The sequence below is a fragment of the Sciurus carolinensis genome, chromosome 3 (genome assembly GCF_902686445.1).
Source record: "Sciurus carolinensis chromosome 3, mSciCar1.2, whole genome shotgun sequence".
NCBI lineage: Eukaryota > Metazoa > Chordata > Mammalia > Rodentia > Sciuridae > Sciurus > Sciurus carolinensis.
This window is the reverse complement of record NC_062215.1, coordinates 93,233,431-93,246,626: the sequence shown is the minus strand read 5'-3', so window position 1 is coordinate 93,246,626 and position 13,196 is coordinate 93,233,431. Positions and strand designations below refer to the sequence as shown.

The window sequence follows — 13,196 nt, the reverse complement described above, 5'->3', positions numbered from 1 at the left end:
AAAGCCAGGATGGTCTGAATAAGATACTGAATTTATGTAAAAGATCTCCATGCTTCACAACAATATAGAATACCAAGCCCAAATGATGCAAAGGGAATCTAGAACTAGACCCAGAAAGTGGAATCTGCAAGGACCATACAAAATGATAGATGGGATCCAAGTTCCTAGAAGTTGGTCTTTATGTGAATAGGCATAGTCAATTGGTGAAGGTGCTTATGAAGGTGCTGAGGTCATTCAACATAAATTAATATCCTGTGTTCTTTTAACTATTCACCTCAAAGGTAGGTGAATAGTTAAAAGGCTCTTATTTTCAAGGTGACAATTGACAGTAATTAGATACATTAATATAAATTAATTGGTTATATCTCCTTTGCAACATAGTGCCTGAACCCAAGTAAAATTAATAAGCCTTATGAGCATCTTTAAGACATAATTCTAGTAGAGAGAGAGAATTTTAGGCACTGTGGCAGATGAGGGAGCAAAGATTAATGTTAGGTAGGAAGACTTTTCATTCCTATTAATTCATGTAACATTTTTTTTTCTTTCTATACTTTACTAAGGTTGACTCTGACTCTGAAATAGAGTCAATCTTTTCAGAGTTAGAAGAACTTCAGAGGTAATCTAGCCCAACTGTGCACTTGAAATTTGTATTTATTGACACAAAATAAGTAATTTCCCAAAGAAAGAAAGTCTAAATCATACATTTTAAAAATTAACTTTAATTTAAATGTATATACTTTAATAATTTTATAGAGGAGACATAATAAAAATGAAAAAATAAATTTTATGAGGCAGTATTCATTACTTTGGAATGAAATACACTAAAAGAAGCTAGTAATTTTCTGATTAAATAGACTTTTCATTTGGAAAAATAAATTAAAACAACCATTACAGGTACACAGTAAAATTTCCTCTTTATTTTTACTTTTTTTTTGAGAATATAGTTCTAATAATCAAAGCATATTTGAAAATAAAAAAGTTTTATTTTGGAAGTACTGAGTTGAACTCAGGGCCTCTCACATTCAAGTGCCCTACAACTGGCCCTCAATACAACTTTCTTCCTTCTAACCGAGACTAGTTTTGATGAAGAAATACATGTTGAATGTAGGCACGTGGGATAGAAAGCCAGCATATGTAGAAACAATAGGATAAAAGGTAATAATGAGGATATTTAACGTAAAAACCATTGGCAGCTTTACTCCTGATAAATTCAGGCTCATTAAACTGTACTTTCCAATCTCCTAACCACTTGCTAACTTACAGGCATTTGCCTCAGCATACAAATTCTCCCAAACCACTAGGGTTCTGATGATTATACTGAAGTAATAACACTATAAAGAACTCTAAATTTTATGCTCATCACTGTAGAGGCAGATTATCAAACAGTGCCCTGAGAAAGAGTATATTTCTGTGACTTGGAACAACTAGAGCAGTGAAAGATGAGACCATTTAGTAACGTCAGGGTTCTATTACAGTTTATATGTTACTGTTCATTTACTTAGGAGAAAAAAAAGAAAAAAAAAAGACTGTTTAGGCAATAGAATATTTCAGTGTAAGAATAGTAATCATAATCCCTGTATAATCCAAGGAATCTCTCCTCTAGACAATGTTAGAAAGGGAATGTTTTTATATTTTATGCTGTTTTCTTTGTTATAATTTGTAAAATGACATAAATAAAATATAACTCCTTTCTACTTCAAAGTTCTAGTGGTAGTTTAATATTTACTTATATATAGTCTAAATTTTGGGAGTGGTGGTAGAGGAACCACCTATATTTGCTGCCAGGGCTGGATTAGATTGTAGAGAAATAGGGTTTCTGTATAACAGAGAACAATTCTCTCCCTTACATTATCATCCTCTCATCAGTCACACAATAATACTGTTTAGTGTTCAATTAATAAAATGTTCTTTCTGCTGTGTGAGATCAGCTACTCCTATATTTCCAGTGACTTGGGAAACCAAGGCAGGAGGATTGTATATTCAAGGCCAACCTCTGACTTTAGTGAGTCCCTAAGTAACTTAGTGAGACCCTATCTCAAAATTACTTTTTTAAAAAAGGACTGGGGATGTAACTCAGTGGTAGAGCACCACTGGGTTCATTCTCCAGTATCCCCAGGGGGAAAAAAAATGTTCTTCTCTTGCTATTTTTAAAAAGAATCTTATATCAAATTATAGTATTTATTGGAAGGGTAACAAATTAAATCATACTAACCTTAGTAATTGATGAGACTAATGTATCAAATCTGTTCAAGAACACCATCTGGATAAGAATGATTTCCTGCAGAATGAAAGATATGCAAAGATATAACATTCAGGTTTTATTTTTATTTTTGTTTTTATTTTTTTGTTTTGTAGAGCAAAGGTTTAGTTCTGGCATAATTTGTCATTTTATTGGACCACAATCATGAATGGCACTTGATGATATGGTGGTATATTTAAGGCTCTTAGTTAGAAGTGAGCCTACTAGACCTTCACAAGCAGATTAGTTTTTCTTTACTCTACCACACATGAACACTATGGTAAATAATAAATTGCAGCAAAAAAAAAAAAAAAATACTTCTGTGCCTGGAATGGAGTATGTGTTTGGCAAGTGCTTATTACATGCTTTAGAAATGTCTTGATCATTTGGGAAGCAGGTTCAGACTATTGGGACGTTGAGAATCAAGAATAGAAGACTCAGAAAACTGGCAGGGATTCAAAGGAGAAATACATTTTGCCAGTTTTGCCCTAATATTCAGGACTGACTCTAATTTTGGTACAGTAATGGCCTCAAGAAGTGGTTCAGGCAACTCTGCAAAAATCTCCTTAATTATGTCTTCTCCACTAATATCTCCCTTTGAGACAAACCCCATTCCCTAAAAGGGATGTGTGCTACCTGGGCAAATATGGCTGCAGGGCAAACCTATCTACAATCAGACTGTACTGCCTAAGCCTCTGCCTGTAGAAATTCTATAACTTCCCAGGATGCCTTTGAAATCCTGGTCAGGGAACTTGTCCATTGAAAATATTTCTCTGTTTCATGGAGTTTTCCCTACCCCATCCCTTCTCTGGCTCATCACTGAGTTGGAAATTAAATTCCATGGAAAGAAAAGGCAAGGATTTCTGCTGGCATTGCCATCACCCAAATTACACATTTTTTTTCCTACCCAAACACTGTTAATGAGTATGACACTGCTGGAGTGTAAAAACTCCTCATGAATATTCTATGCTGGCTTCAATTTTTTGTTTGTTTGTGTTTTGCTAGAGGACATCATCTTCACAGTCTAGCACCTTTCTTGACATTTCTAATCTTTTTCTCCAGCAACAGAGTTGCATGATTGGGAACAGAGAACACAATCATGGGCTCTGATTTGTCCTCACACCTTCCATTTACTCATAGTCTATGAAAATATCATACATGGAAAACATGCATATCTTCCTCTTTCTTTATCATTTACATCTTTATAGAAATCTGGCTGAGAACTTCTTTAGGTATGAAGAATTACATAGCCATATTTATAGACTTTAGATATGACATTAAATAAACAGTTTTTACAAATGACTCAACAAAAGGCACACATTTCTCACATTTCTATCATGCTACTTGATGTTTTATAAAATAACTGTCAATCTATTAATTAAATCCTCATTTTAGCATGTTCAATAAAGCACATCTTGCTCTACAATTAAGTCTCATAAAATTGAATAAATCTCATGAAAAATAAAAAAAGCGAATCACATTCAGATTCATATAAATTACAAGTGCTTAAATAGATGAGGCAAGGATATACAAATGCATATTCTTTTATTCAGGATAAGTGTAGAAGTACATAGCTACTGAAATCCTTAAGAAAAAGAAAATTAAAAACCAAGAAGGTGACAGAATAATTTTGTCTTTTGTTAAAAGAAAAAATGTGGTGTTGTTTTTTGTTGGATGGTTGGTTGGTTTGTTTTCAGAGACCCTTGAAGGCATGACTTGTATCAATTTTAATCAACAGAGTATGAAACAATCTGGAGTAATAATAGGAGTTAGACAGTGTTCAGTGGACACTTCATTCCCTGGAGACCATACTTACCCTTGGCTGGGATGACGAATATTCTGCATATTCCCTCTAGTCAAGCTGCCAAGAGTCTCTTAATCATGAGTAGAAAAAATCTATTGCATTTATTTCACTTTTAAATGTGTGAGCATTTCTTCTTAGCACTAAGACTCACATAGCACAGATTCTGTCTGTGCCTTCCATGAAATATCATTCTCATCACATTAGTAAATAAATTGTATTTTAATACTCTGGACCTTTAGAACAATGTGCCATTAGGTAACAACAAAGAACATATCTGGTAACATAGCCAGAAGTTTGGTATATCATCTGCATTGAGAATTTAAAGTACTTTACCTCTATAATAGCAATGTAGAAAATTGTGATCCTAAATATAGGTTACTCTTTTACATGGTTTGGCAGCCCTGTCAGAAAAAAAGTGAAATAGATTAAATGACCTTTAACTTTCTCCCTCCTCTATATAATGAGTTATCTTGTTTACCTCCCTCCTCTTTATTCTCGAGATGGTGATCTTATTTCATATTTCCCTGAGAAAAATACAGCAATTAAGAGAAATTTCTCCTTCCAAGTCCATCAATCTTCCACTCTGTGTGAATCTAGAACCAATATTTCCACCTTGCTCTTATTTGAATTCAAGAACAAACTTATTTTTCTCCTATTAAAGATCATTCCTGCACAGGGGCCATGCTAATCTTCTCTGTATCATTCCAATTTTAGTATATGTGCTGCCAAACTAAATAGCTTTTTGTCAGCAAAGGAAACTATCAGCAATGTGAAGAGAGAGCCTACAGAGTGGGAGAAAATCTTTACCATTCATACTTCAGATAGAGCACTAATCTCCAGAATCTATAAAGAACTCAAAAAAATCTACACCAAGAATACAAATAACCCAATCAATAAATGAGCTAAGGAAATGAACAGACACTTCACAGAAGATCTACAAGCAATCAACAGATATATGAAAAAATGTTCAACATCTCTAGTAATAAGAGAAATGCAAATCAAAACCACCCTAAGATTCCATCTCACCCCAATTAGAATGGCGATTATCAAGAATACAAGCAACAATAGGTGTTGGTGAGGATGTGGGGAAAAAGGTACACTCATACATTGCTGGTGGGGTTGCAAATTAGTGCAGCCACTCTGGAAAGCAGTGTGGAGATTCCTTAGGAAACTTGGAATGGAACCACCATTTGACCCAGCTATTCCACTCCTAGGCCAATACCCAAAGGACTTAAAATCAGCATACTACAGTGATGCAGCCACATCAATGTTCATAGCTGCTCAATTCACAATAGCCAGATTGTAGAACCAACCTAGATGCCCTTTGATTGATGAATGAATAAAGAAACTGTGGTATATATATATACAATGGAACATTACTCAGCCATAAAGAATAATAAAATTATGGTATTTGCAGGCAAATGGATTAAATCAGAGAATATCATGCTAAGTGAGATAAGCCAATCCCAAAAAACCAAAGGGCGAATGATCTTGCTGAGAAGCAGATGATGATACATAATGGGGAGTGGGAAGGAGGCAAGCATGGAGGAAGGAGGAACTGTACAGAGGGAAAAGAGGGGTGGGAGGGGTGGGGGAGAGGAAAAAAATAACAGAATGAATCAAACACCATTGCCCTATGTACATGTATGATTACATAAATGGTACGCCTCTACTTCATGTACAACCAGAGAAACAGGTTGTACCCCATTTGCTTACAATTAAAAAAAAAAAAAAGATCATTCCTGCATTGTGTACCAATCCCATCTTCTCTCACCTGTTGCAGGATTAGTCTCACACAATTATATTCTTTATTCCTTAAAATCACTAATACTTTCCTTTCTTCTGCATCATTTCCTACAGCATACAAGTATGCTATAAAGATGACATAAAAAAGATTTTCTTTAATCCCCTCTTATCTCCAACTATGACTACTTTTCTTTTCCCATAACAGCAATACTCCTGAAGTGAGTATTCTTTCCCCTTTTATTCCCCTTCTCTTGAACTCATCTCTGTGGTTCTAACCTTATTCTTAATGTGCATTTATAGTTATTGACAAGGTCACCAGTGACCTCCATTTGCCTACTTAATTTGTTACTGGTCCTTAGCATAAAACTGATACTAGTCTCTTCTTTGAGTAATTGCTCTTTTATTATTTATTTATTTATTTATTTATTTATTTATTTATTTATTTATTGTATAGGGAAGTGAACCTATGGTCACTTATCCAGTAAGCCACATCTCCAGCCCTTATTATTATAATTATTTTGAGGCAGAGTCTCACTAAGTTGCTTAGGGCCCCACTAAGTTGCTAAGGGTGGTCTCGAACATGCAATCCTCCTTTCTCAGCCTCCCCAGTCACTAGAATTGTAGGCATTCACCAGAATACTTGCTCTTTTAAAGCACTACATTCTTCAAATTTCATTTTACTTAATTGAACATTTTTCCTCACCTTCTTTGCTGTACTATTCTTATTTTGCCAGTATTTTAGCATGACCCACAGCTCCGTCCTTTTCATATATTCTTTGTTGACTTCTAGGTCCTCTCATTGTATCATTGCTTTAAAAAAAAAAAATACCTTTCTTCCCTGGCTTCAAAAATATCTAGAGACTGAGACTTCAAAATTTTTATCACCAGTTCTGACCTTTGTGTTAACCTCCAGACTCACAGATTCAACTGTATATTCAGTATTTCCATTTTGGATGTTTAGCAGAAATACCAAGCTCTGCATATCCTGAACTGACCTTTGATTTTCTCAACTAGGAATGTTCTTCAGTGTTTACCATCTTGGTAATTGTCACCCTCCATTCTCCCTGTGTTTTCAGGTCAAAGCTCTGGAGTCCACTTGGACCCCATTCCTTCTCTCAAATCCTTTGCCTTTAACTTAAATACATTCTGATTTGGACCAGTCTTTATAAGGGGCAACCCTTATCCTCATACTTATGTTTTATTTATCTTCATTGAATTTATAACTGTCAAACAATATTGAATAGCATTTGTTTATTTGCTTAACATCTGTCTCACCCAATCAAATGAAAATAGGGATTAGTTAATTATGTTCACTGCTGTTATCACTAGCATCTAGAGCAAAGCCTTAGAGAAGATAACCATTCTCAATAAATATCTGTTGAACTAATAAATAAATAAATGCTGAGGCAATATTTTATTCTTAGGAGTCAAATTAAATGTGGCATTTTAAGGGACAAGTGTTTTGAAACATGAAATATTTTATGAATAGGAGTTACTTGAACCAAATTTATTAGCTTATTTTCAAATAAGCTAATATCTGCTATAATTCAAATATTGCCTATTTATAACATAGGCAATATGTTATATGTCTGTGTTGAAAATTTGTGTGCCTATAGCTAAATTAGTTCCTGGTGGTTACAATTAGAAAAGTGACCAGGAGTCCCTAAAGTAGCCATTGGCTACCTATCAGGAACTAAAATGGATTAATTATTCTTGGACTGACTAGTTGCAATATTCACTTAATAACCTAAATATTGAATAATTATACTCTGAGATTTTGAGATGTGCTGTTTTTGTTACCAATTAAATTTCATTCATCCTTTTCCTGATAGTAATTACAGTATATTATTTATTTCACTGTATTTATTAAATACATGCACAGTTTTATATTTAATGAATTCAGTAAGATATCTTTAAAACACTGGAGAATCCATATTCATACCCCCCACCCCCAGTTCCATTCATCTATTGACACTTTAACCATGGGTCAAGTAAGATCTTCATGTAACAGAAGAAATATCTCTTTGGTCTGGTACACCAGGTCTCTATGAAACAGGGAAATTCTTCTTACTATTTTGCAAAACTTGAAGGCTGTACTTATTTTTATTATGGCATGAGATCATTGATTTCTGTTGTTCTTGCAAAATGAATCTTCAGCTTTCTTTCTAGAAGCAAAGAATTTTATTGCTTTACAATTAGTGCATTATAAATTGAAGTCTTCTCTAAAGGAAGGTACAAGTATTTCACTAATAAGGTCTAAATGGAAATGTGATTAAATTGTTTAGGGTCTATAGTTAACTTAGGTTATTCAGTAGGTTAAGTGAGCTTTTATAATGCCAAAGACAAGATTACCCACAGTTTTAGCCACTGAACTAAAGGGCCAATACTGAGTATTGCATCTTCTCTTAAAACTGACTCTACTTTCCTTACTATTTATTTTAATGCTATCACCATTGTCCCCAACACCCAAATATAAAGTATCTACAATTCTTGACCTCCCCCATCTCCCTCATCATCTGCAATACAAAAATCATTACAGTTCAGAATGTCTACCTCACTGCATCAAATCCATGTCTCCCTGAGATCTCAATACCTCTTGCTTAGGTGCTCATTACCTATCTTCTGAGAAAATAAAATGGCATTACTATTTTAGTCATCCCAGTATCTGATGCCCTTGTTACCAACTTTTTTCATAATTTAGGATTACCTTTTTTTATAATTAAAAATGAGATTGGCAGCATTCCATCTAATGCATGGAATCTAGTGTGCTCTAAAGCATTTGCAAGGAGTTTTTTGAAGATTCTCTGGGGATTCAATTTCTGTGATGATCTCTGCTTCCAGTAAGAATGTGGCCACATATAGCCATTGTTCCTTTCTTCTCTGCATCAGTATAAACAGGAGCAAAGATATCTTTTTCTTTCTTTCACCTAACTCCTTTCCAACTAACTCCAGAGTACAGCTACCAAGACCAGGTATAAGAGGACTTTTATATTTTACCTTCCCATTTGACATGAGTTACAGTGCACCACTTAAGAAGTAAAACTAAAAACAGACAATTTGGAAGGTTGAATGAAAATTTATCTTTCCCACTATATTTTACTTGTCCTCTCCACTGCATCTTACTGACATTAGTATCCCATATATTATTTCTGATTTGACCTTCTTAAAGCACAATTTTGATCATGCTATGATCTATTTCTAAAATGAACACTGGCTTCCCATTGCACCCCAAATTAAAAATGACTATCCACTTGACATTGGTTAACCTGTACAACTTGTCTTCCACTTACTTTCTCAGCCACTACAAAATGCTGTGATTTTGAATACAGTTCTTTTATCTCAGTTCCTATATGATCTTAAGCAAGTTACTTAAAGTTTATATACTTTAGTTTTCTAATTTGAATAATGTGGATAACATTAGCATCTGATTCATGGTGCTGCTATGAGTATAAAATAAAAAAAAATAGGCAGCATGTGAGCTATCATTAGAAGCTTTATGATATGTTTCTATCAGTCACGTATGCTCTCCCATCCAGAAAACTTTAACTGAGATCAGTATCTTCCCAACATATTCTAGTGTTTTTTTTTTAATTTTTTAAAAATTTTTACAGACTGCGTTTTGACTCATTGTACACAAATGGGGTACATCATTTCGTTTCTATGGTTGTGCACAATATAGCTCCATACCATTCATGTAATCATACATGTACATAGGGTAATGATGTCTGTCTGATTCCACCATTTTTCATACCCCCCTAGTGTTTTTTAAAGTAATTTTTCTTACCTGATTTCTTTATTTCTCTTATTGAATGTCGAATCCGTGTTCTTCCATTAAAGGATGAATGAGATCAAATATCATCATCATTAGGAAACTTTTGACTCTATTAAACAGTTGAATATAAACATATTCTGAAACTCAATGACACTATGAATCTTTCATCATAGGAACCAACTAGATTATAAAAATATACATCTTTGCACATATACCTTTATCTTTCTACTACATTATATCTTTCTTTAGACTGTCTTACTGATCTCTGTCAAATTCTAGTTGAATAATTAAGATTTATAAATACTAATAAATTAATAAAACTAAATATTTTGTTCAATTAGAGAGCAGGTCAACATAAATACATATGACAATAAAAAGTGGTGTGAGATAAATTATAGCATAGATGTAGTAAAACATACTTTCTTGCTCTGCCCAATACCATTTTTAACACATTTTTATTTTTCATGTTTGACCCATATATTATTTTTTCCTATATAAAATATTATTGTTTCATTTTATATTTGATAATAGATCATTAATATAATTCACTTGATAGATAAACTTTCTAATAAAAGTTTTGAGAAAAATAATTGTATATATATATATATACAATTGTATAAATATATGGAAAAAAAACCTCTATCTTTTTTCCCTTACATGGTATTAACTTGATACTTGAGTTTGGTTTGGTAGATTTCGATTTATGGTTTAGTATATAATTTGCAAAATACTCTCTTTTTTTAAAAAGTAGATTTTTCTTCTAATTTGTACATATTCAATATTTTTCTGTTCTTTACATAGTCTAAAAGACTTTTCTTTACAAAAAACTTTATAGTCTTTTTTATACAGATTGCTTTATATTTTGTTTCATATAGCAGTAATTCATTTTCTTTGTGAGTTTGTATGATTTTTTTACTACAATTCCTTATCATTTCTAACTCCATACACTTTTTCTTATTTTACAGCCTTTAAATGATTTGCATATGCTAGAATAAAATTAAAACGTTTAAATTTCCTCTTTGAATACCTTCAACTTGATATTGATTTGAAAAAGATTCTTTGGGCTGTATAGATCAGAATTTTCTCTTTTCTTCCTATTTTAGTCTTATTTTGACACTTCATTTTATATATTTTACATGCAAGTCTTTATTTAACCTTTTATCCAGGACTCTGCAAATATTGAGGTGAACCTGCTGATCTCTACTCATTGGAGATAATTGCTCACAACTACAGGTTTAATTAAGGGATATCAGAACATGGTACAAATAGAGGATGTACATTTATTATAATTGAATTAATAATTTGTTAGCTTTATATTGATTTATGAGCATCCAAATTCAGATTTTGTATCACTTGAAACTAGCTTAATTAATATTTTTATAATTGAATGAACAAAAAAACTTAAGGTTTAAATGAAACCTTAAAAGTGACAGTGTTTGCTTATTTTGGAAACATTTCTTTAACATCAAATATATGTCAAGGTCTTATTATTATAAGTTTATAGATACACATTTATTGTTTTTTCAAGTGTGAGAGGATGAGGATGTTTGCAAGGATTTGGTTATAATAACTTGGTACTTAAGTAAGGATTTTTTAGATAATTTTTTTTTAATTTGGTAATGAGCTCATCCATATTTCCAATTTTCTCTTTTTAGTTCTCAGTTATAAAATTAGTCTTCAAGGATTGTGCCAATGATTAATTTATCATACATGATTGGAAAAAATAAGATTGCTTTTTTAATATACAGAGCACAAATGCACTTCTCTATGACTAAAAAGAGAAAACATTACTTTTAATAATGTCAGTGTGTGGGGGGTGTGGTCATGAGGATGAGGGCAAGTTTGCTTCTCCACGGTGAATTTGTTGACAGGCTGTTGTAGAGGGTTAGTCAATGAAAATCTTGGGTATCCATGGTGTGGTGCTTTCTTGAGTTCCAGTCTCTTCTATGTGGAAGGTTAATGTTTATTTCCCCTTACTAAATGTTGACTTAGGTATCCCTTTCACTAAAGTCATGTAATGTGTTTTCCTTTGGGAAAACTGTTCATTGACTCTTAGAATGACATCCAGGAAGGACATCACATTTATTCTGGTCAGTCTGTATCCTCATTACCTAAGCTAATGGTGCTCTTTAGCTGGCATGTGGAAACTTGAGGTAATGAAGCATGGTAGAGATCTGATGCACTGCAGGTAGAAAGAGGCTACAGTCTTTGCTAGGGCTATGTTGACTTGCATAATGAATTAGGTAAGAAGGTTTGTAGCCTTAGATCCTGAAGATTTTTGTGGGTTCTTATATTTTCATGACTTTCCTCCCTAAAACTTAAATTTTATTAGGGAAACCACAGTTAATTGTTAACAAAGGTACATAAATATTTCTTCAGTAAAGCACTTCACAACTAACATTTTAAGTCTCTTTCCTCCACTATGTCATTTTTATTTTTAAAGTCACCATTATTACATCAAAGTATGTCAGATAGTGAATAATATGATCATAGTCTCTACTGGTATTCTGTTTATTTAGGATCTTATATGTTTTTCATTAAATTACATGATTCTTTTAAAATCAGCTATGAATCAAATAAATTGATTAATTTTATCAATTAAATATTGCCTGTGCTGACAATTAACTGATTTTTTAATCTCATTTTCTCAGGGGAAGCTCAATACTCCTTTATATTCCAACTTCTCTTCACAGAATCTTTATGACATATGTGAATTTACTGCATGTGTACCTGGCTAAGAAATGGTGGTCTAAGTCTAGACTTTACATTAAGCTTTTCAGAAAAGAAATTTTTAATTGTGGCTCATTTTAAGTGAGAGACAGTTTTGCTAAAGTTCATTTGAGTTGTCAAATGAAGACATTAAGACTTGATATTAGTGCCAGCATGTCTTGGTTAACCTGATAATTCAGCATTGAAGACTCTTCTCTGGAAAATCTGTGATCTTATAGGCTTCAGGAGTCACAAGGTCACCTGGAAAATGAAAAAAAAAAAAAAAAATAGGATTGTAGGAAAGAGACCACATCTGGACCTTTGAATAAGGGAAGGGCAAGGTCAAGCATAATACAGTCTACAGATGGATTTAAGAGACTAGAAGAGAAGGTGACTTGCTAACCAGGTTCAGATGTGGTCAGTCGACAAAGTTTCTCTAAGCCAAGATGCTTCACAGTTTTACTGTTCCTGAAGTGGAAGTGACCTTAGCATTGATGAGACTTCTTTTTGTTGGCTTATGTTCAGGCATTCCAGGATAAGCCTTTTGTATCCATTGGTAAAAACCTGTTGGGTTACTTAGTTTTACAATCCCACTGCATTTTGTTTGTATATCTTTGTATTGCTTTTTTAAATTATTGTTTTATTTTTACAGACTGCATTTTGATTCATTGTACACAAATGGGGTACATCTTTTCGTTCCTATGGTTGTGTATGATGTAGATTCATACCATTCATGTAATTATACATGTACATAGGGTAATGATGTCTGTCTCAGTCCACCATTTTTCATACCCTGCCCTCTCCTCCTCTCATCTCCCTCTGTGTAATCTAAAGTTCCTCCATTCTTCTCCCAACCCCCACCCTCCCACCCCCATTATATATCATCATCCACTTATCAGGGAAAATATATTGCTTTTTGTTTTAAT

The 13,196-nt window shown here is 33.2% G+C and overlaps 1 protein-coding gene and 1 non-coding gene across 2 annotated transcripts in view; one reads left to right on the top strand and one right to left on the bottom strand.

Moving 5' to 3' along the window:
* Positions 1 to 13,196, top strand: part of Lrp1b (LDL receptor related protein 1B) — a 1,852,169-nt gene that overhangs the window by 842,279 nt on the left and 996,694 nt on the right.
* Positions 4,676 to 4,781, bottom strand: LOC124981482 (U6 spliceosomal RNA). Its single transcript, XR_007108005.1, has one exon. It is a non-coding gene; the product is annotated as a U6 spliceosomal RNA (small nuclear RNA).